Source organism: Asterias amurensis, chromosome 2 (assembly GCF_032118995.1).
Source record: "Asterias amurensis chromosome 2, ASM3211899v1".
Classification (NCBI taxonomy): Eukaryota; Metazoa; Echinodermata; class Asteroidea; order Forcipulatida; family Asteriidae; genus Asterias; species Asterias amurensis.
Window position 1 is genome coordinate 22352249 of NC_092649.1, and position 22628 is coordinate 22374876.

Genomic DNA, 22628 nt, shown 5'->3' on the forward strand with positions numbered 1-22628 from the left:
CTAAACACACATTAAATAAACACTAAAGACAATGTCATGACCAATATAATTAAAACATTGGTTTGGTGCATAGAGCTATACAAACAAGTATATATAGCTCTATTGTTTGATGACAATTAGTTAACAACTGAGTGGACCACGTGAAGGTTGTCATCTCCCACCCCACAAATAACAGTTAAAGGAATCTTAATAGATCCTTAATGGTACTAAACACACATTAAATGAACACTAAAGACAATTTCATGAACAATATAATTAAAACATTGGTTTGGTGCAAAGAGCTATAGAAACAAGTATTTATACAGCTCTATTGTTTGATGACAATTAGTTAACAACAGGGTGGACCACGTGAAGGTTGTCATCTCCCACCCCACAAATAACAGTTAAAGGAATCTTAATAGATCCTTAATGGTACTAAACACACATTAAATAAACACTAAAGATAATTTCATGACCAATATAATTAAAACATTGGTTTGGTGCAAAGAGCTATAGAAACAAGTATTTATATAGCTCTATTGTTTGATGACAATTAGTTAACAACAGGGTGGACCACGTGAAGGTTGTCATCTCCCACCCCACAAATAACAGTTAAAGGAATCTTAAGATATCCTTAATGGTACTAAACACACATTAAATAAACACTAAAGACAATGTCAAGACCAATATAATTAAAACATTGGTTTGGTGCATAGAGCTATACAAAAAAGTATATAAATTATAGCTCTATTGTTTGATGACAATTAGTTAACAACAGGGTGGACCACGTGAAGGTTGTCATCGCCCACCCCACAAATAACAGTTAAAGGAATATTAAAAGATCCTTAATGGTACGTAACACACATTAAATAAACACTAAAGACAACGTCATGACCAATATAATTAAAACATTGGTTTGGTGCATAGAGCTATACAAACCAATGTTTATATAGCTCTATTGTTTGATGACAATTAGTTAACAACAGGGTGGACCACGTGAAGGTTGTCATCTCCCACCCCACAAATAACAGTTAAAGGAATCTTAAAAGATCCTTAATGGTACGTAGCACACATTAAATAAACACTAAAGACAATGTCATGACCAATATAATTAAAACATTGGTTTGGTGCATAGAGCTATACAAACAAGTATATATAGCTCTATTGTTTGATGACAATTAGTTAACAACAGAGTGGACCACGTGAAGGTTGTCATCTCCCACCCCACAAATAACAGTTAAAGGAATCTTAATAGATCCTTAATGGTACTAAACACACATTAAATAAACACTAAAGACAATTTCATGACCAATATAATTAAAACATTGGTTTGGTGCAAAGAGCTATAGAAACAAGTTTTTATATAGCTCTATTGTTTGATGACAATTAGTTAACAACAGGGTGGACCACGTGAAGGTTGTCATCTCCCACCCCACAAATAACAGTTAAAGGAATCTTACGAGATCCTTAATGGTACTAAACACACATTAAATAAACACTAAAGACAATTTCATGACAAATATAATTAAAACATTGGTTTGGTGCAAAGAGCTATAGAAACAAGTATTTATATAGCTCTATTGTTTGATGACAATTAGTTAACAACAGGGTGGACCACGTGAAGGCTGTCATCTCCCACCCCACAAATAACAGTTAAAGGAATCTTAATAGATCCTTAATGGTACTAAACACACATTAAATTAACACTAAAGACAATTTCATGACCAATATAATTAAAACATTGGTTTGGTGCATAGAGCTATACAAACAAGTATATATAGCTCTATTGTTTGATGACAAATAGTTAACAACAGGGTGGACCACGTGAAGGTTGTCATCTCCCACCCCACAAATAACAGTTAAAGGAATCTTAATAGATCCTTAATGGTACTAAACACCCTATAAATAAACACTAAAGACAATGTCATGACCTGGTAATTAAAACACTGGTTTGGTGCGTAGAGCTATACAAACAAGTATATATAGGTCTATTGTTTGATGACAATTAGTTAACAACAGGGTGGACCACGTGAAGGTTGTCATCTCCCACCCCACAAATAACAGTTAAAGGAATCTTACGAGATCCTTAATGGTACTAAACACACATTAAATAAACACTAAAGACAATTTCATGACCAATATAATTAAAACATTGGTTTGGTGCAAAGAGCTATAGAAACAAGTTTTATATAGCTCTATTGTTTGATGACAATTAGTTAACAACAGGGTGGACCACGTGAAGGTTGTCATCTCCCACCCCACAAATAACAGTTAAAGGAATCTTAATAGATCCTTAATGGTACTAAACACACATTAAATAAACACTAAAGACAATGTCATGACCAATATAATTAAAACATTGGTTTGGTGCATAGAGCTATACAAACAAGTATATATAGCTCTATTGTTTGATGACAATTAGTTAACAACAGGGTGGACCACGTGAAGGTTGTCATCTCCCACCCCACAAATAACAGTTAAAGGAATCTTACGAGATCCTTAATGGTACTAAACACACATTAAATAAACACTAAAGACAATGTCATGACCAATATAATTAAAACATTGGTTTGGTGCATAGAGCTATACAAACAAGTATATAAATTATAGCTCTATTGTTTGATGACAATTAGTTAACAACAGGGTGGACCACGTGAAGGTTGTCATCTCACACCCCACAAATAACAGTTAAAGGAATCTTAAAAGATCCTTAATGGTACTAAGCACACATTAAATAAACACTAAAGACAATGTCATGACCAATATAATTAAAACATTGGTTTGGTGCAAAGAGCTATAGAAACAAGTATTTATATAGCTCTATTGTTTGATGACAATTAGTTAACAACAGGGTGGACCACGTGAAGGCTGTCATCTCCCACCCCACAAATAACAGTTAAAGGAATCTTACGAGATCCTTAATGGTACTAAACACACATTAAATAAACACTAAAGACAATTTCATGACCAATATAATTAAAACATTGGTTTGGTGCAAAGAGCTATAGAAACAAGTTTTATATAGCTCTATTGTTTGATGACAATTAGTTAACAACAGGGTGGACCACGTGAAGGTTGTCATCTCCCACCCCACAAATAACAGTTAAAGGAATCTTAATAGATCCTTAATGGTACTAAACACACATTAAATAAACACTAAAGACAATTTCATGACCAATATAATTAAAACATTGGTTTGGTGCAAAGTGCTATAGAAACAAGTATTTATATAGCTCTATTGTTTGATGACAATTAGTTAACAACAGGGTGGACCACGTGAATGTTGTCATCTCCCACCCCACAAATAACAGTTAAAGGAATCTTAATAGATCATTAATGGTACTAAACACACATTAAATAAACACTAAAGACAATTTCATGACCAATATAATTAAAACATTGGTTTGGTGCAAAGAGCTATAGAAACAAGTATTTATATAGCTCTATTGTTCGATGACAATTAGTTAACAACAGGGTGGACCACGTGAAGTTTGTCATCTCCCACCCCACAAGTAACGGTTAAAGGAATCTTAATAGATCCTTGATGGTACTAAACACACATTAAATAAACACTAAAGACAATGTCATGACCAATATAATTAAAACATTGGTTTGGTGCATAGAGCTATACAAACAAGTATATATAGCTCTATTGTTTGATGACAATTAGTTAACAACAGGGTGGACCACGTGAAGGTTGTCATCTCCCACCCCACAAATAACAGTTAAAGGAATCTTACGAGATCCTTAATGGTACTAAACACACATTAAATAAACACTAAAGACAATGTCATGACCAATATAATTAAAACATTGGTTTGGTGCATAGAGCTATACAAACAAGTATATAAATTATAGCTCTATTGTTTGATGACAATTAGTTAACAACAGGGTGGACCACGTGAAGGTTGTCATCTCCCACCCCACAAATAACAGTTAAAGGAATCTTAAAAGATCCTTAATGGTACTAAGCACACATTAAATAAACACTAAAGACAATGTCATGACCAATATAATTAAAACATTGGTTTGGTGCAAAGAGCTATAGAAACAAGTATTTATATAGCTCTATTGTTTGATGACAATTAGTTAACAACAGGGTGGACCACGTGAAGGCTGTCATCTCCCACCCCACAAATAACAGTTAAAGGAATCTTAAGAGATCCTTAATGGTACTAAACACACATTAAATAAACACTAAAGACAATGTCATGACCAATATAATTAAAACATTGGTTTGGTGCATAGAGCTATACAAAAAAGTATATAAATTATAGCTCTATTGTTTGATGACAATTAGTTAACAACAGGGTGGACCACGTGAAGGTTGTCATCTCCCACCCCACAAATAACAGTTAAAGGAATCTTAATAGATCCTTAATGGTACTAAACACCCTATAAATAAACACTAAAGACAATGTCATGACCTGGTAATTAAAACATTGGTTTGGTGCATAGAGCTATACAAACAAGTTTATATAGGTCTATTGTTTGATGACAATTAGTTAACAACAGGGTGGACCACGTGAAGGTTGTCATCTCCCACCCCACAAATAACAGTTAAAGGAATCTTAATAGATCCTTAATGGTACTAAACACACATTAAATGACCACTAAAGACAATTTCATGAACAATATAATTAAAACATTGGTTTGGTGCAAAGAGCTATAGAAACAAGTATTTATACAGCTCTATTGTTTGATGACAATTAGTTAACAACAGGGTGGACCACGTGAAGGTTGTCATCTCCCACCCCACAAATAACAGTTAAAGGAATCTTAATAGATCCTTAATGGTACTAAACACACATTAAATAAACACTAAAGATAATTTCATGACCAATATAATTAAAACATTGGTTTGGTGCAAAGAGCTATAGAAACAAGTATTTATATAGCTCTATTGTTTGATGACAATTAGTTAACAACAGGGTGGACCACGTGAAGGTTGTCATCTCCCACCCCACAAATAACGGTTAAAGGAATCTTAATAGATCATTAATGGTACTAAACACACATTAAATAAACACTAAAGACAATTTCATGACCAATATAATTAAAACATTGGTTTGGTGCAAAGAGCTATAGAAACAAGTATTTATATAGCATTATTGTTCGATGACAATTAGTTAACAACAGAGTGGACCACGTGAAGTTTGTCATCTCCCACCCCACAAATAACGGTTAAAGGAATCTTAATAGATCCTTGATGGTACTAAACACACATTAAATAAACACTAAAGACAATGTCATGACCAATATAATTAAAACATTGGTTTGGTGCATAGAGCTATACAAACAAGTATATATAGCTCTATTGTTTGATGACAATTAGTTAACAACAGGGTGGACCACGTGAAGGTTGTCATCTCCCACCCCACAAATAACAGTTAAAGGAATCTTACGAGATCCTTAATGGTACTAAACACACATTAAATAAACACTAAAGACAATGTCATGACCAATATAATTAAAACATTGGTTTGGTGCATAGAGCTATACAAACAAGTATATAAATTATAGCTCTATTGTTTGATGACAATTAGTTAACAACAGGGTGGACCACGTGAAGGTTGTCATCTCACACCCCACAAATAACAGTTAAAGGAATCTTAAAAGATCCTTAATGGTACTAAGCACACATTAAATAAACACTAAAGACAATGTCATGACCAATATAATTAAAACATTGGTTTGGTGCAAAGAGCTATAGAAACAAGTATTTATATAGCTCTATTGTTTGATGACAATTAGTTAACAACAGGGTGGACCACGTGAAGGCTGTCATCTCCCACCCCACAAATAACAGTTAAAGGAATCTTAAGAGATCCTTAATGGTACTAAACACACATTAAATAAACACTAAAGACAATGTCATGACCAATATAATTAAAACATTGGTTTGGTGCATAGAGCTATACAAAAAAGTATATAAATTATAGCTCTATTGTTTGATGACAATTAGTTAACAACAGGGTGGACCACGTGAAGGTTGTCATCTCCCACCCCACAAATAACAGTTAAAGGAATCTTAATAGATCCTTAATGGTACTAAACACCCTATAAATAAACACTAAAGACAATGTCATGACCTGGTAATTAAAACATTGGTTTGGTGCATAGAGCTATACAAACAAGTTTATATAGGTCTATTGTTTGATGACAATTAGTTAACAACAGGGTGGACCACGTGAAGGTTGTCATCTCCCACCCCACAAATTAACAGTTAAAGGAATCTTAATAGATCCTTAATGGTACTAAACACACATTAAATGACCACTAAAGACAATTTCATGAACAATATAATTAAAACATTGGTTTGGTGCAAAGAGCTATAGAAACAAGTATTTATACAGCTCTATTGTTTGATGACAATTAGTTAACAACAGGGTGGACCACGTGAAGGTTGTCATCTCCCACCCCACAAATAACAGTTAAAGGAATCTTAAAAGATCCTTAATGGTACTAAGCACACATTAAATAAACACTAAAGACAATGTCATGACCAATATAATTAAAACATTGGTTTGGTGCATATAGAGCTATACAAACAAGTATTATAGAGCTCTATTGTCTGATGACAATTAGTTAACAACAGGGTGGACCACGTGAAGGTTGTCATCTCCCACCCCACAATCAGTTAAAGGGGATCTTTATACATCGTTAAGGGGTACTCAACACACTATAAAAAAACACTAAAGACAACGTCATGACCTTGTAATTAAAACCTTGTTAATGAGAACTCAATTACCCTTAATACCATGGCTCTGTCATGATCTATGTAATTATAAAACCTCTAGTTAATGAGAACTCAAATGACCTTAATGAATACCATGGACAATGTCAAGAACTTTGTAATTATAAAACCTTGTTAATGAGTACTCAAACAAAGACAAGGTCATGAACTTTGACATTACAAACTTTAATTAACCCTATGTGTGTCACAATATTTTACATGTCTTCATACAGTAGATAATAATAATAAAAACATGGTGGCCACCATGTAAGGGTTCCACAGAACAGATACCATATAAGCAATAAGAATAATAAAAATTACAATAGCAATGAAATAAACTTCATCCAGAGTTAAGTATTTTAGCAATGAGGACAAAAACTGTTTCATGTCAACTTCCAAGAATGAATAAAACAGGCCAACGAATAGTGAAATTTACAAAAAAAAAGATTTTGTGTTATTTTAAATTGGAAAATATCAATCTATCTAGCCTATACCGCTCCATACTGTAGAAGGAAGGTCTCTTCGTCACCATTCCACCTTGATCTTTCTTGTGCTTGTCGCTTCCATGTGAAGCTTCCACGTGAAGCTTCCACATTCTGTTGTGCCGTCCATCCAAGGCCAACTTGATCTGCCTCTTTGTGTTCTTGGGGTTCATTCTGTTATACAATGTGTCCATCTGTTGACATGACGCCTTAGATGAGGTGGTGAAGAAAGAGTTTTCTTCACGTTAATCCTGTAATAATATGATCAAACGTAAAAAAAAAAATTTTAACTGGTTTTTTTGTGGTCACTATTATACACTCATCTTTGACCTTTAAACTCAAGATTTAACTCAGGTTTTAATTTAAAGGTCAAAGATGAGTGTGTAATAATAACCACAAAAATGGCTTTTTATAAAGCATGCATATCTCTCACTCAGTGACGCGCCTGCAGTTTAACAATACAGTATTGGTGCAAGGTAATATGGGACTATGTTTTAATTATGAGACGTAAGAAATGTATATTTTCTGCACTTTAATGGATTTCTAAACTTTCAGCTTAAGCTTAGCTAAAAGAGATCCTACCTTCAAACTCCACTTGGGACCCTGGTATGTAGCTGAGAAATACTTTGATGTCCATCTCCTCAAGCCATGATGTATCTCTCTTTGTACTGTGTTGTCACATCTTCATGGTCCATATTGACGGAGGGCAGAAAAGCAGTCGTCACAATCATCTGAAAGAAAATAACAATGTACTCACATCAGGACGAACCATATGAAAACAAATATAGATCATCAGGGTCCATGTTACAACGCTGCTTAGGCTCCACAGGGAACTAAGCACAACATTAATATGCCAAAATACCGTGTCACATGTACAATGTATGACTAGTATCCTGCTTTTGTTTTGGTTAGCAGAAAACTGTTAAGCAATATTTTTTGCTTAAACAGCCAGATGAAATTTGGCCCTGATTACAAAACAGGACGATGCTGAATTAAGAAGAACTTTTTCCAGATACGAACATAGTCTTGTTTGTCTACAGAAAACCATTGTACTCCTTTTGAAGTAGAGAGTGAGGCATCCAGGCACAGTAACAGGTTAATTGCAGCAACTCCGTTGGATGGTTCAGTCAACGTCCCGGTCAGTCATTAAACAGCCAACCTGAATAACACATCAAAAGAAAACTAAAACAAGAAGGTTCTGAATTAATCAGAGCTTTTACAGATTGAAATCATTGTATTTTAAATTATCGAAAAGAAAAATATCTACCTTTTTGAGGTAGAAAGTGAGGCGTCAAGATACAGCAACAGGTCGATTCCAGAAACTCCGTTAGACAGTTCAGTCAACGTCCCGGTCAGTCATCAAGCAGCCAACCTGAATAACACATGAAAAGAAAACTATAAGGAAAAGGTTCTGAATTAAATAGAGCTTTAAACAGATTGGGTTTGTTAAAAACTTCTTTATCTAAAGAAAAAATTATCTACCTTTTGAAGTATGAGTGAGGCGAAAAAATACAGCGACAGGTCGATTCCAACCACTCCATTAGATGGTTCAGTCGACGCCCCGGTCAGTCATCAAGTAACCAACCTGAATAACATATCAAAAGAAAAATTAAAACAAAGAAGGTCCTGAATTAAATAGAGCTTTAAACAGATTGGATTTATAAAAAACTTCTTTGTCTAAAGAAAAAATACCCACCTTTTGAAGTAGAGCGTAAGGCATCCAGATACAGCGGCAGGTCAATTTCAGCAACTCCGTTGGATGGTTCAGTCACATTTCATCATTGCATGAAATAAAAAACAAATACATACAATCAAAACATACATTAAGAAACCAGGTTTCTTCTGATTAGTTTGGGATTATATTTGGTGCGATAGATGGTGTGGGTGGTTGTTACATATGACCCTGTGAATCATGACGAAGGAGGTGCAAGTTTGGCAAGTAGAGTAATGAAAAAAATGGCATACCTTTAGAGATTGTGTCAAAATACTAGTGATGTTTTTCTTGAATGTAAAAATAACAGAAACAAAATCTACTAGTTAAAGAAGAGAATGAGGCAGCCAGATACAGCGTCAGGTCGATCCCTGTAACCCCATTAGGCGGTTCAGTCAACGTTCCAGTCAGTCATTAAACAGCCAACCTGAATAACACATCAAATACAACTAAAACAGAAAAATGCTGGATTAAATAGAGCTTTTACAGATTGATATTGTCCTAAACTTCTTTATCTCAAAGAAAAGAAATCTACCTTATGAAGTGGAGAGTAAGGCGTCCAGCTACAGCAACAGGTCGATTCCAGCAACTCCATTAGATGGTTCAGTCAACGCCCCGGTCAGTCATCAAGCAGCCAACCTGAATAACATATCAAAAGAAAAATTAAAACAAAGAAGGTCCTCAATTAAATAGAGCTTAAAACAGATTGGATTTGTTAAAAACTTCTTTGTTTAAAGAAAAAATATCCACCTTTTGAAGTAGAGAGTAAGGCATCCAGATACAGCGGCAGGTGCTGAATTAAATAGAGCTTTTACAGACTGATATTGTCCAAAACTTCTTTATCTCAAAGAAAAGAAATCTACCTCAAGAAGTGGAGAGTGAGGCGTCCAGGTACAGCAACAGGTCGATTCCAGCAACTCCGATAGATGGTTCAGTCAACGTCCCGGTGAGACACCAAGCAGCCAACCTGAAGAGCACAACAAAAGAAATCTTTAAAAAAGAAATTTCTGAATTAAAAGGAGCTTTATAAAGATTGGAATTGTTAAAAACTTCTTTATGTAAAGAAACAATATATACCTTTGGAAGTAGTAAGTGGGGCCTCAAAATACAGCGACTGGTCGATTCCAGCAACTCGGTTATGGTTCAGTCAACATCCCATTCAGTCATCCAGCAGCCAACCTGAATAACATATCAAAAGAAAAACTAAAACAAATAAGAATCTAAATTAAAGAGCTTTAAACAGATGGGATTTGTTAAAAACTTCTTTGTCTAAAGAAAAATTATCTACCTTTTGAAGTAGAGAGTGAGGCATCCAGATACAGCGACAGGCCAATTTCAGCAACTCCGTTGGATGGTTCAGTCACATTTCATCATTGCATGAAACCAAAAACAAATACATACAATCAAAAAATGCATTTAGAAACCAGGTTTCTTCTTATTAGTTTGGGATTATATTCGGTGCGATAGATGGTGTGGGTGGTTGCTACATATGACCCTGTGAACCATGATGGATGGAGGTGAAAGTTTGGCTAGTAGAATAATGAAAAATGGCATACCTTTAAAGACTGTGTAAAAATATTAGTGATGTTTTTCTTCATTGTAAAAATAACAGAAACAAAATCTACTAGTTAAAGAAGAGAATGAGGCAGCCAGATACAGCGTCAGGTCGATCCCTGTAACCCCATTAGGCGGTTCAGTCAACGTTCCAGTCAGTCATTAAACAGCCAACCTGAATAACACATCAAATACAACTAAAACAGGAAAATGCTGGATTAAATAGAGCTTTTACAGATTGATATTGTCCAAAACTTCTTTATTTAAAAGAAAAAAATATATACCTTATGAAGTGGAGAGTGACGCGTCCAGATACAGCAACAGGTCGATTCTAGCAACTGCGATAGATGGTTCAGTCAACGTCCCGGTGAGACATCAAGCAGCCAACCTGAAAAGCACATCAAAAGAAATCTTTAAAAAAGAAGTTTCTGAATTAAACGGAGCTTTAGAAAGATTGGAATTGTTAAAAACTTCTTTGTCTAAAGAAAAAATATCTACCTTTGGAAGTAGTAAATGAGGCATCAAAATACAGCGACAGGTCGATTCCAGCAGCTCGGTTATGGTTCAGTCAACATCCTGTTCAGTCATCAACAGCCAACCTGAATAACATATCAAAAGAAAAGTTAAAACAAAGATGGTCCTCAATTAAATAGAGCTATTACAGCTTGATATTGTCAAAAACTTCTTTATCTAAAAGAAAAAATATATACCTTATGAAGTGGAGAGTGACGCGTCCAGATACAGCAACAGGTCGATTCCAGCAACTGCGATAGATGGTTCAGTCAACGTCCCGCTGAGACATCAAGCAGCCAACCTGAAAAGCACATCAAAAGAAATCTTTAAAAAAGAAGTTTCTGAATTAAACGGAGCTTTAGAAAGATTGAATTCGTTAAAAACTTCTTTGTCTAAAGAAAAATTATCTACCTTTTGAAGTAGAGAGTGAGGCATCCAGATACAGCGACAGGCCAATTTCAGCAACTCCGTTGGATGGTTCAGTCACATTTCATCATTGCATGAAACAAAAAACAAATACATACAATCAAAAAATGCATTTAGAAACCAGGTTTCTTCTTATTAGTTTGGGATTATATTCGGTGCGATAGATGGTGTGGGTGGTTGCTACATATGACCCTGTGAACCATGGCGGATGGAGGTGAAAGTTTGGCTAGTAGAGTAATGAATACAATGGCATACCTTTAAAGATTGTGTAAAAATATTAGTGATGTTTTTCTTCATTGTAAAAATAACAGAAACAAAATCTACTAGTTGAAAAAGAGAATCAGGCAGCCAGATACAGCTTCAGGTCGATCCCTGTAACCCCACTAGGCGGTTCAGTCAACATTCCAGTCAGTCATTAAACAGCCAACCTGAATAACACATCAAATTAAACTAAAACAGGAAAATGCTGAATTAAATAGAGCTATTACAGCTTGATAATGTCCAAAACTTCTTTATTTAAAAGAAAAAAATATATACCTTATGAAGTGGAGAGTGACGCGTCCAGATACAGCAACAGGTTGATTCCAGCAACTGCGATAGATGGTTCAGTCAACGTCCCGGTGAGGAATCAAGCAGCCAACCTGAAAAGCACATCAAAAGAAATCTTAAAAAAAGAAGTTTCTGAATTAAACGGAGCTTTAGAAAGATTGGAATTGTTAAAAACTTCTTTGTCTAAAGAAAAAATATCTACCTTTGGAAGTAGTAAGTAAGGCGTCAAAATACAGCGACAGGTCAATTCCAGCAGCTCGGTTATGGTTCAGTCAACATCCCGTTCAGTCATCAACAGCCAACCTGAATAACATATCAAAAGAAAAATTAAAACAAAGATGGTCCTCAATTAAATAGAGCTATTACAGCTTGATATTGTCAAAAACTTCTTTATCTAAAAGAAAAAATATATACCTTATGAAGTGGAGAGTGAAGCGTCCAGATACAGCAACAGGTCGATTCCAGCAACTGCGACAGATGGTTCAGTCAACGTCCCGCTGAGACATCAAGCAGCCAACCTGAAAAGCACATCAAAAGAAATCTTTAAAAAAGAAGTTTCTGAATTAAACGGAGCTTTAGAAAAATTGAATTTGTTAAAAACTTCTTTGTCTAAAGAAAAAATATCCACCTTTTGAAGTAGAGAGTGAGGCATCCAGATACAGCGCCAGGTAAATTTCAGCAACTCCGTTGGATGGTTCAGTCACATTTCATCATTGCATGAAATAAAAAACAAATACATATGATCAAAAAATACATTTAGAAACCAGGTTTTATCTCATTAGTTTGGGATTATATTCGGTGCGATAGATTGTGTGGGTGGTTGTTACATATGACCTTGTGAACCATGACGGATGGAGGTGAAAGTTTGGCTAGTAGAGTAATGAATAAAATTGCATTCCTTTAGAGATTGTGTAAAATACTAGTGATGTTTTTCTTGAATGTAAAAATAACAGAAACAAAATCTACTAGTTAAAGAAGAGAATGACGCAGCCAGATACAGCGTCAGGTTGATCCCTGTAACCCTATTAGGCGGTTCAGTCAACGTTCCAGTCAGTCATTAAACAGCCAACCTGAATAACACATCAAATTAAACTAAAACAGGAAAATGCTGAATTAAATAGAGCTTTTACAGATTAATGTTGTCCAAAACTTCTTTATCTCAAAAATAAGATTTCTACCTTATGAAGTGGAGAGTGAGGCGTCCAGCTACAGCAACAAGTCGATTCCAGCAACTCCATTAGATGGTTCAGTCAACGCCCCGGTCAGTCATCAAGCAGCCAACCTGAATAACATATCAAAAGAAAAATTAAAACAAAGAAGGTCCTCAATTAAATAGAGCTTAAAACAGATTGGATTTGTTAAAAACTTCTTTGTCTAAAGAAAAAATATCCACCTTTTGAAGTAGAGCATAAGGCGTCCAGATACAGCGGCAGGTCAATTTCAGCAACTCCGTTGGATGGTTCAGTCACATTTCATCATTGCATGAAATAAAAAACAAATACATACAATCAAAACATACATTAAGAAACCAGGTTTCTTCTGATTAGTTTGGGATTATATTCGGTGCGATAGATGGTGTGGGTGGTTGTTACATATGACCCTGTGAACCATGACGGATGGAGGTGCAAGTTTGGCAAGTAGAGTAATGAAAAAAATGGCATACCTTTAGAGATTGTGTCAAAATACTAGTGATGTTTTTCTTGAATGTAAAAATAACAGAAACAAAATCTACTAGTTAAAGAAGAGAATGAGGCAGCCAGATACAGCGTCAGGTCCATCCCTGTAACCCCATTAGGCGGTTCAGTCAACGTTCCAGTCAGTCATTAAACAGCCAACCTGAATAACACATCAAATACAACTAAAACAGGAAAATGCTGGATTAAATAGAGCTTTTACAGATTGATATTGTCCAAAACTTCTTTATCTCAAAGAAAAGAAATCTACCTTATGAAGTGGAGAGTGAGGCGTCCAGCTACAGCAACAGGTCGATTCCAGCAACTCCATTAGATGGTTCAGTCAACGCCCCGGTCAGTCATCAAGCAGCCAACCTGAATAACATATCAAAAGAAAAATTAAAACAAAGAAGGTCCTCAATTAAATAGAGCTTAAAACAGATTGGATTTGTTAAAAACTTCTTTGTTTAAAGAAAAAATATCCACCTTTTGAAGTAGAGAGTAAGGCATCCAGATACAGCGGCAGGTGCTGAATTAATAGAGCTTTTACAGACTGATATTGTCCAAAACTTCTTTATCTAAAAGAAAAAATATCTACCTCAAGAAGTGGAGAGTGAGGCGTCCAGGTACAGCAACAGGTCGATTCCAGCAACTCCGATAGATGGTTCAGTCAACGTCCCGGTGAGACACCAAGCAGCCAACCTGAAGAGCACAACAAAATAAATCTTTAAAAAAGAAATTTCTGAATTAAAAGGAGCTTTATAAAGATTGGAATTGTTAATAACTTCTTTATGTAAAGAAACAATATATACCTTTGGAAGTAGTAAGTGGGGCCTCAAAATACAGCGACTGGTCGATTCCAGCAACTCGGTTATGGTTCAGTCAACATCCCGTTCAGTCATCCAGCAGCCAACCTGAATAACATATCAAAAGAAAAACTAAAACAAATAAAAATCTAAATTAAACAGAGCTTTAAACAGATTGGCTTTGTTAAAAACTTCTTTGTCTAAAGAAAAATTATCTACCTTTTGAAGTAGAGAGTGAGGCATCCAGATACAGCGACAGGCCAATTTCAGCAACTCCGTTGGATGGTTCAGTCACATTTCATCATTGCATGAAACAAAAAACAAATACATACAATCAAAAAATGCATTTAGAAACCAGGTTTCTTCTTATTAGTTTGGGATTATATTCGGTGCGATAGATGGTGTGGGTGGTTGCTACATATGACCCTGTGAACCATGACGGATGGAGGTGAAAGTTTGGCTAGTAGAGTAATGAAGAAAATGGCATACCTTTAAAGATTGTGTAAAAATATTAGTGATGTTTTTCTTCATTGTAAAAATAACAGAAACAAAATCTACTAGTTGAAAAAGAGAATCAGGCAGCCAGATACAGCTTCAGGTCGATCCCTGTAACCCCATTAGGCGGTTCAGTCAACATTCCAGTCAGTCATTAAACAGCCAACCTGAATAACACATCAAATTAAACTAAAACAGGAAAATGCTGAATTAAATAGAGCTATTACAGCTTGATAATGTCCAAAACTTCTTTATTTAAAAGAAAAAAATATATACCTTATGAAGTGGAGAGTGACGCGTCCAGATACAGCAACAGGTCGATTCCAGCAACTGCGATAGATGGTTCAGTCAACGTCCCGGTGAGACAACAAGCAGCCAACCTGAAAAGCACATCAAAAGAAATCTTAAAAAAAGAAGTTTCTAAATTAAACGGAGCTTTAGAAAGATTGGAATTGTTAAAAACTTCTTTGTCTAAAGAAAAAATATCTACCATTGGAAGTAGTAAGTGAGGCGTCAAAATACAGCGACAGGTCAATTACAGCAGCTCGGTTATGGTTCAGTCAACATCCCGTTCAGTCATCAACAGCCAACCTGAATAACATATCAAAAGAAAAATTAAAACAAAGAAGAATCTGAATTAAATAGAGCTTTAAACAGATTGAATTTGTTAAAAACTTCTTTGTCTAAAGAAAAAATATCCACCTTTTGGAGTAGAGAGTGAGGCATCCAGATACAGCGACAGGTCAATTTCAGCAACTCCGTTGGATGGTTCAGTCACATTTCATCATTGCATGAAACAAAAAACAAATACATACGATCAAAAAATACATTTAGAAACCAGGTTTTATCTCATTAGTTTGGGATTATATTCGGTGCGATAGATTGTGTGGGTGGTTGTTACATATGACCCTGTGAACCATGACGGATGGAGGTGAAAGTTTGGCTAGTAGAGTAATGAATAAAATGGCATACCTTTAGAGATTGTGTAAAATACTAGTGATGTTTTTCTTGAATGTAAAAATAACAGAAACAAAATCTACTAGTTGAAGAAGAAAATCAGGCAGCCAGATAAAGTGTCAGGTTGATCCCAGTAACCCCATTAGGCGGTTTAGTCAACATTCCAGTCAGTCATTAAACAGCCAACCTGAATAACACATCAAATTAAACTAAAACAGGAAAATGCTGAATTAAATAGAGCTTTTACAGATCAATGTTGTCCAAAACTTCTTTATCTCAAAAAAAAAGATATCTACCTTATGAAGTGGAGAGTGAGGCGTCCAGCTACAGCAACAGGTCGATTCCAGCAACTCCATTAGATGGTTCAGTCAACGCCCCGGTCAGTCATCAAGCAGCCAACCTGAATAACATATCAAAAGAAAAATTAAAACAAAGAAGGTCCTCAATTAAATAGAGCTTAAAACAGATTGGATTTGTTAAAAACTTCTTTGTTTAAAGAAAAAATATCCACCTTTTGAAGTAGAGAGTAAGGCATCCAGATACAGCGGCAGGTGCTGAATTAATAGAGCTTTTACAGACTGATATTGTCCAAAACTTCTTTATCTAAAAGAAAAAATATCTACCTCAAGAAGTGGAGAGTGAGGCGTCCAGGTACAGCAACAGGTCGATTCCAGCAACTCCGATAGATGGTTCAGTCAACGTCCCGGTGAGACACCAAGCAGCCAACCTGAAGAGCACAACAAAAGAAATCTTTAAAAAAGAAATTTCTGAATTAAAAGGAGCTTTATAAAGATTGGAATTGTTAAAAACTTCTTTATGTAAAGAAACAATATATACCTTTGGAAGTAGTAAGTGGGGCCTCAAAATACAGCGACTGGTCGATTCCAGCAACTCGGTTATGGTTCAGTCAACATCCCATTCAGTCATCCAGCAGCCAACCTGAATAACATATCAAAAGAAAAACTAAAACAAATAAGAATCTAAATTAAAGAGCTTTAAACAGATGGGATTTGTTAAAAACTTCTTTGTCTAAAGAAAAATTATCTACCTTTTGAAGTAGAGAGTGAGGCATCCAGATACAGCGACAGGCCAATTTCAGCAACTCCGTTGGATGGTTCAGTCACATTTCATCATTGCATGAAACCAAAAACAAATACATACAATCAAAAAATGCATTTAGAAACCAGGTTTCTTCTTATTAGTTTGGGATTATATTCGGTGCGATAGATGGTGTGGGTGGTTGCTACATATGACCCTGTGAACCATGATGGATGGAGGTGAAAGTTTGGCTAGTAGAATAATGAAAAATGGCATACCTTTAAAGACTACCTTTGGAAGTAGTAAGTGAGGCGTCAAAATACAGCGACAGGTCAATTCCAGCAGCTCGGTTATGGTTCAGTCAACATCCCGTTCAGTCATCAACAGCCAACCTGAATAACATATCAAAAGAAAAATTAAAACAAAGATGGTCCTCAATTAAATAGAGCTATTACAGCTTGATATTGTCAAAAACTTCTTTATCTAAAAGAAAAAATATATACCTTATGAAGTGGAGAGTGACGCGTCCAGATACAGCAACAGGTCGATTCTAGCAACTGCGATAGATGGTTCAGTCAACGTCCCGCTGAGACATCAAGCAGCCAACCTGAAAAGCACATCAAAAGAAATCTTTAAAAAAGAAGTTTCTGAATTAAACGGAGCTTTAGAAAAATTGAATTTGTTAAAAACTTCTTTGTCTAAAGAAAAAATATCCACCTTTTGAAGTAGAGAGTGAGGCATCCAGATACAGCGCCAGGTAAATTTCAGCAACTCCGTTGGATGGTTCAGTCACATTTCATCATTGCATGAAATAAAAAACAAATACATATGATCAAAAAATGCATTTGGAAACCAGGTTTCTTCTTATTAGTTTGGGATTATATTCGGTGCGATAGATTGTGTGGGTGGTTGTTACATATGACCTTGTGAACCATGACGGATGGAGGTGAAAGTTTGGCTAGTAGAGTAATGAATAAAATTGCATTCCTTTAGAGATTGTGTAAAATACTAGTGATGTTTTTCTTGAATGTAAAAATAACAGAAACAAAATCTACTAGTTAAAGAAGAGAATGAGGCAGCCAGATACAGCGTCAGGTTGATCCCTGTAACCCTATTAGGCGGTTTAGTCAACGTTCCAGTCAGTCATTAAACAGCCAACCTGAATAACACATCAAATTAAACTAAAACAGGAAAATGCTGAATTAAATAGAGCTTTTACAGATTAATGTTGTCCAAAACTTCTTTATCCCCACAAAAAAGATATTTACCTTATGAAGTGGAGAGTGAGGCGTCCAGCTACAGCAACAGGTCGATTCCAGCAACTCCATTAGATGGTTCAGTCAACGCCCCGGTCAGTCATCAAGCAGCCAACCTGAATAACATATCAAAACAAAAATTAAAACAAAGAAGGTCCTCAATTAAATAGAGCTTAAAACAGATTGGATTTGTTAAAAACTTCTTTGTCTAAAGAAAAAATATCCACCTTTTGAAGTAGAGCGTAAGGCATCCAGATACAGCGGCAGGTCAATTTCAGCAACTCCGTTGGATGGTTCAGTCACATTTCATCATTGCATGAAATAAAAAACAAATACATACAATCAAAACATACATTAAGAAACCAGGTTTCTTCTGATTAGTTTGGGATTATATTCGGTGCGATAGATGGTGTGGGTGGTTGTTACATATGACCCTGTGAATCATGACGAAGGAGGTGCAAGTTTGGCAAGTAGAGTAATGAAAAAAATGGCATACCTTTAGAGATTGTGTCAAAATACTAGTGATGTTTTTCTTGAATGTAAAAATAACAGAAACAAAATCTACTAGTTAAAGAAGAGAATGAGGCAGCCAGATACAGCGTCATGTCGATCCCTGTAACCCCATTAGGCGGTTCAGTCAACGTTCCAGTCAGTCATTAAACAGCCAACCTGAATAACACATCAAATACAACTAAAACAGAAAAATGCTGGATTAAATAGAGCTTTTACAGATTGATATTGTCCTAAACTTCTTTATCTCAAAGAAAAGAAATCTACCTTATGAAGTGGAGAGTAAGGCGTCCAGCTACAGCAACAGGTCGATTCCAGCAACTCCATTAGATGGTTCAGTCAACGCCCCGGTCAGTCATCAAGCAGCCAACCTGAATAACATATCAAAAGAAAAATTAAAACAAAGAAGGTCCTCAATTAAATAGAGCTTAAAACAGATTGGATTTGTTAAAAACTTCTTTGTTTAAAGAAAAAATATCCACCTTTTGAAGTAGAGAGTAAGGCATCCAGATACAGCGGCAGGTGCTGAATTAAATAGAGCTTTTACAGACTGATATTGTCCAAAACTTCTTTATCTCAAAGAAAAGAAATCTACCTCAAGAAGTGGAGAGTGAGGCGTCCAGGTACAGCAACAGGTCGATTCCAGCAACTCCGATAGATGGTTCAGTCAACGTCCCGGTGAGACACCAAGCAGCCAACCTGAAGAGCACAACAAAAGAAATCTTTAAAAAAGAAATTTCTGAATTAAAAGGAGTTTTATAAAGATTGGAATTGTTAAAAACTTCTTTATGTAAAGAAACAATATATACCTTTGGAAGTAGTAAGTGGGGCCTCAAAATACAGCGACTGGTCGATTCCAGCAACTCGGTTATGGTTCAGTCAACATCCCATTCAGTCATCCAGCAGCCAACCTGAATAACATATCAAAAGAAAAACTAAAACAAATAAGAATCTAAATTAAAGAGCTTTAAACAGATGGGATTTGTTAAAAACTTCTTTGTCTAAAGAAAAATTATCTACCTTTTGAAGTAGAGAGTGAGGCATCCAGATACAGCGACAGGCCAATTTCAGCAACTCCGTTGGATGGTTCAGTCACATTTCATCATTGCATGAAACCAAAAACAAATACATACAATCAAAAAATGCATTTAGAAACCAGGTTTCTTCTTATTAGTTTGGGATTATATTCGGTGCGATAGATGGTGTGGGTGGTTGCTACATATGACCCTGTGAACCATGATGGATGGAGGTGAAAGTTTGGCTAGTAGAATAATGAAAAATGGCATACCTTTAAAGACTGTGTAAAAATATTAGTGATGTTTTTCTTCATTGTAAAAATAACAGAAACAAAATCTACTAGTTAAAGAAGAGAATGAGGCAGCCAGATACAGCGTCAGGTCGATCCCTGTAACCCCATTAGGCGGTTCAGTCAACGTTCCAGTCAGTCATTAAACAGCCAACCTGAATAACACATCAAATACAACTAAAACAGGAAAATGCTGGATTAAATAGAGCTTTTACAGATTGATATTGTCCAAAACTTCTTTATTTAAAAGAAAAAAATATATACCTTATGAAGTGGAGAGTGACGCGTCCAGATACAGCAACAGGTCGATTCTAGCAACTGCGATAGATGGTTCAGTCAACGTCCCGGTGAGACATCAAGCAGCCAACCTGAAAAGCACATCAAAAGAAATCTTTAAAAAAGAAGTTTCTGAATTAAACGGAGCTTTAGAAAGATTGGAATTGTTAAAAACTTCTTTGTCTAAAGAAAAAATATCTACCTTTGGAAGTAGTAAATGAGGCATCAAAATACAGCGACAGGTCGATTCCAGCAGCTCGGTTATGGTTCAGTCAACATCCTGTTCAGTCATCAACAGCCAACCTGAATAACATATCAAAAGAAAAGTTAAAACAAAGATGGTCCTCAATTAAATAGAGCTATTACAGCTTGATATTGTCAAAAACTTCTTTATCTAAAAGAAAAAATATATACCTTATGAAGTGGAGAGTGACGCGTCCAGATACAGCAACAGGTCGATTCCAGCAACTGCGATAGATGGTTCAGTCAACGTCCCGCTGAGACATCAAGCAGCCAACCTGAAAAGCACATCAAAAGAAATCTTTAAAAAAGAAGTTTCTGAATTAAACGGAGCTTTAGAAAGATTGAATTCGTTAAAAACTTCTTTGTCTAAAGAAAAATTATCTACCTTTTGAAGTAGAGAGTGAGGCATCCAGATACAGCGACAGGCCAATTTCAGCAACTCCGTTGGATGGTTCAGTCACATTTCATCATTGCATGAAACAAAAAACAAATACATACAATCAAAAAATGCATTTAGAAACCAGGTTTCTTCTTATTAGTTTGGGATTATATTCGGTGCGATAGATGGTGTGGGTGGTTGCTACATATGACCCTGTGAACCATGGCGGATGGAGGTGAAAGTTTGGCTAGTAGAGTAATGAATACAATGGCATACCTTTAAAGATTGTGTAAAAATATTAGTGATGTTTTTCTTCATTGTAAAAATAACAGAAACAAAATCTACTAGTTGAAAAAGAGAATCAGGCAGCCAGATACAGCTTCAGGTCGATCCCTGTAACCCCACTAGGCGGTTCAGTCAACATTCCAGTCAGTCATTAAACAGCCAACCTGAATAACACATCAAATTAAACTAAAACAGGAAAATGCTGAATTAAATAGAGCTATTACAGCTTGATAATGTCCAAAACTTCTTTATTTAAAAGAAAAAAATATATACCTTATGAAGTGGAGAGTGACGCGTCCAGATACAGCAACAGGTTGATTCCAGCAACTGCGATAGATGGTTCAGTCAACGTCCCGGTGAGGAATCAAGCAGCCAACCTGAAAAGCACATCAAAAGAAATCTTAAAAAAAGAAGTTTCTGAATTAAACGGAGCTTTAGAAAGATTGGAATTGTTAAAAACTTCTTTGTCTAAAGAAAAAATATCTACCTTTGGAAGTAGTAAGTAAGGCGTCAAAATACAGCGACAGGTCAAATCCAGCAGCTCGGTTATGGTTCAGTCAACATCCCGTTCAGTCATCAACAGCCAACCTGAATAACATATCAAAAGAAAAATTAAAACAAAGATGGTCCTCAATTAAATAGAGCTATTACAGCTTGATATTGTCAAAAACTTCTTTATCTAAAAGAAAAAATATATACCTTATGAAGTGGAGAGTGAAGCGTCCAGATACAGCAACAGGTCGATTCCAGCAACTGCGACAGATGGTTCAGTCAACGTCCCGCTGAGACATCAAGCAGCCAACCTGAAAAGCACATCAAAAGAAATCTTTAAAAAAGAAGTTTCTGAATTAAACGGAGCTTTAGAAAAATTGAATTTGTTAAAAACTTCTTTGTCTAAAGAAAAAATATCCACCTTTTGAAGTAGAGAGTGAGGCATCCAGATACAGCGCCAGGTAAATTTCAGCAACTCCGTTGGATGGTTCAGTCACATTTCATCATTGCATGAAATAAAAAACAAATACATATGATCAAAAAATACATTTAGAAACCAGGTTTTATCTCATTAGTTTGGGATTATATTCGGTGCGATAGATTGTGTGGGTGGTTGTTACATATGACCTTGTGAACCATGACGGATGGAGGTGAAAGTTTGGCTAGTAGAGTAATGAATAAAATTGCATTCCTTTAGAGATTGTGTAAAATACTAGTGATGTTTTTCTTGAATGTAAAAATAACAGAAACAAAATCTACTAGTTAAAGAAGAGAATGACGCAGCCAGATACAGCGTCAGGTTGATCCCTGTAACCCTATTAGGCGGTTCAGTCAACGTTCCAGTCAGTCATTAAACAGCCAACCTGAATAACACATCAAATTAAACTAAAACAGGAAAATGCTGAATTAAATAGAGCTTTTACAGATTAATGTTGTCCAAAACTTCTTTATCTCAAAAATAA

At 35.6% G+C, this 22628-nt stretch overlaps 1 long non-coding RNA gene across 1 annotated transcript; it reads right to left on the reverse strand.

The window, feature by feature from the left end:
- Positions 1 to 6647: 6647 nt before the first annotated feature.
- LOC139933881 (uncharacterized) lies at positions 6648 to 8564 on the reverse strand. Its single transcript, XR_011785640.1, has 3 exons — positions 8465 to 8564; positions 7780 to 7928; positions 6648 to 7448 (listed from the first exon to the last, which is right to left on the reverse strand). It is a non-coding gene; the product is annotated as an uncharacterized lncRNA (long non-coding RNA).
- Between the last annotated feature and the right edge of the window lie 14064 nt (positions 8565 to 22628).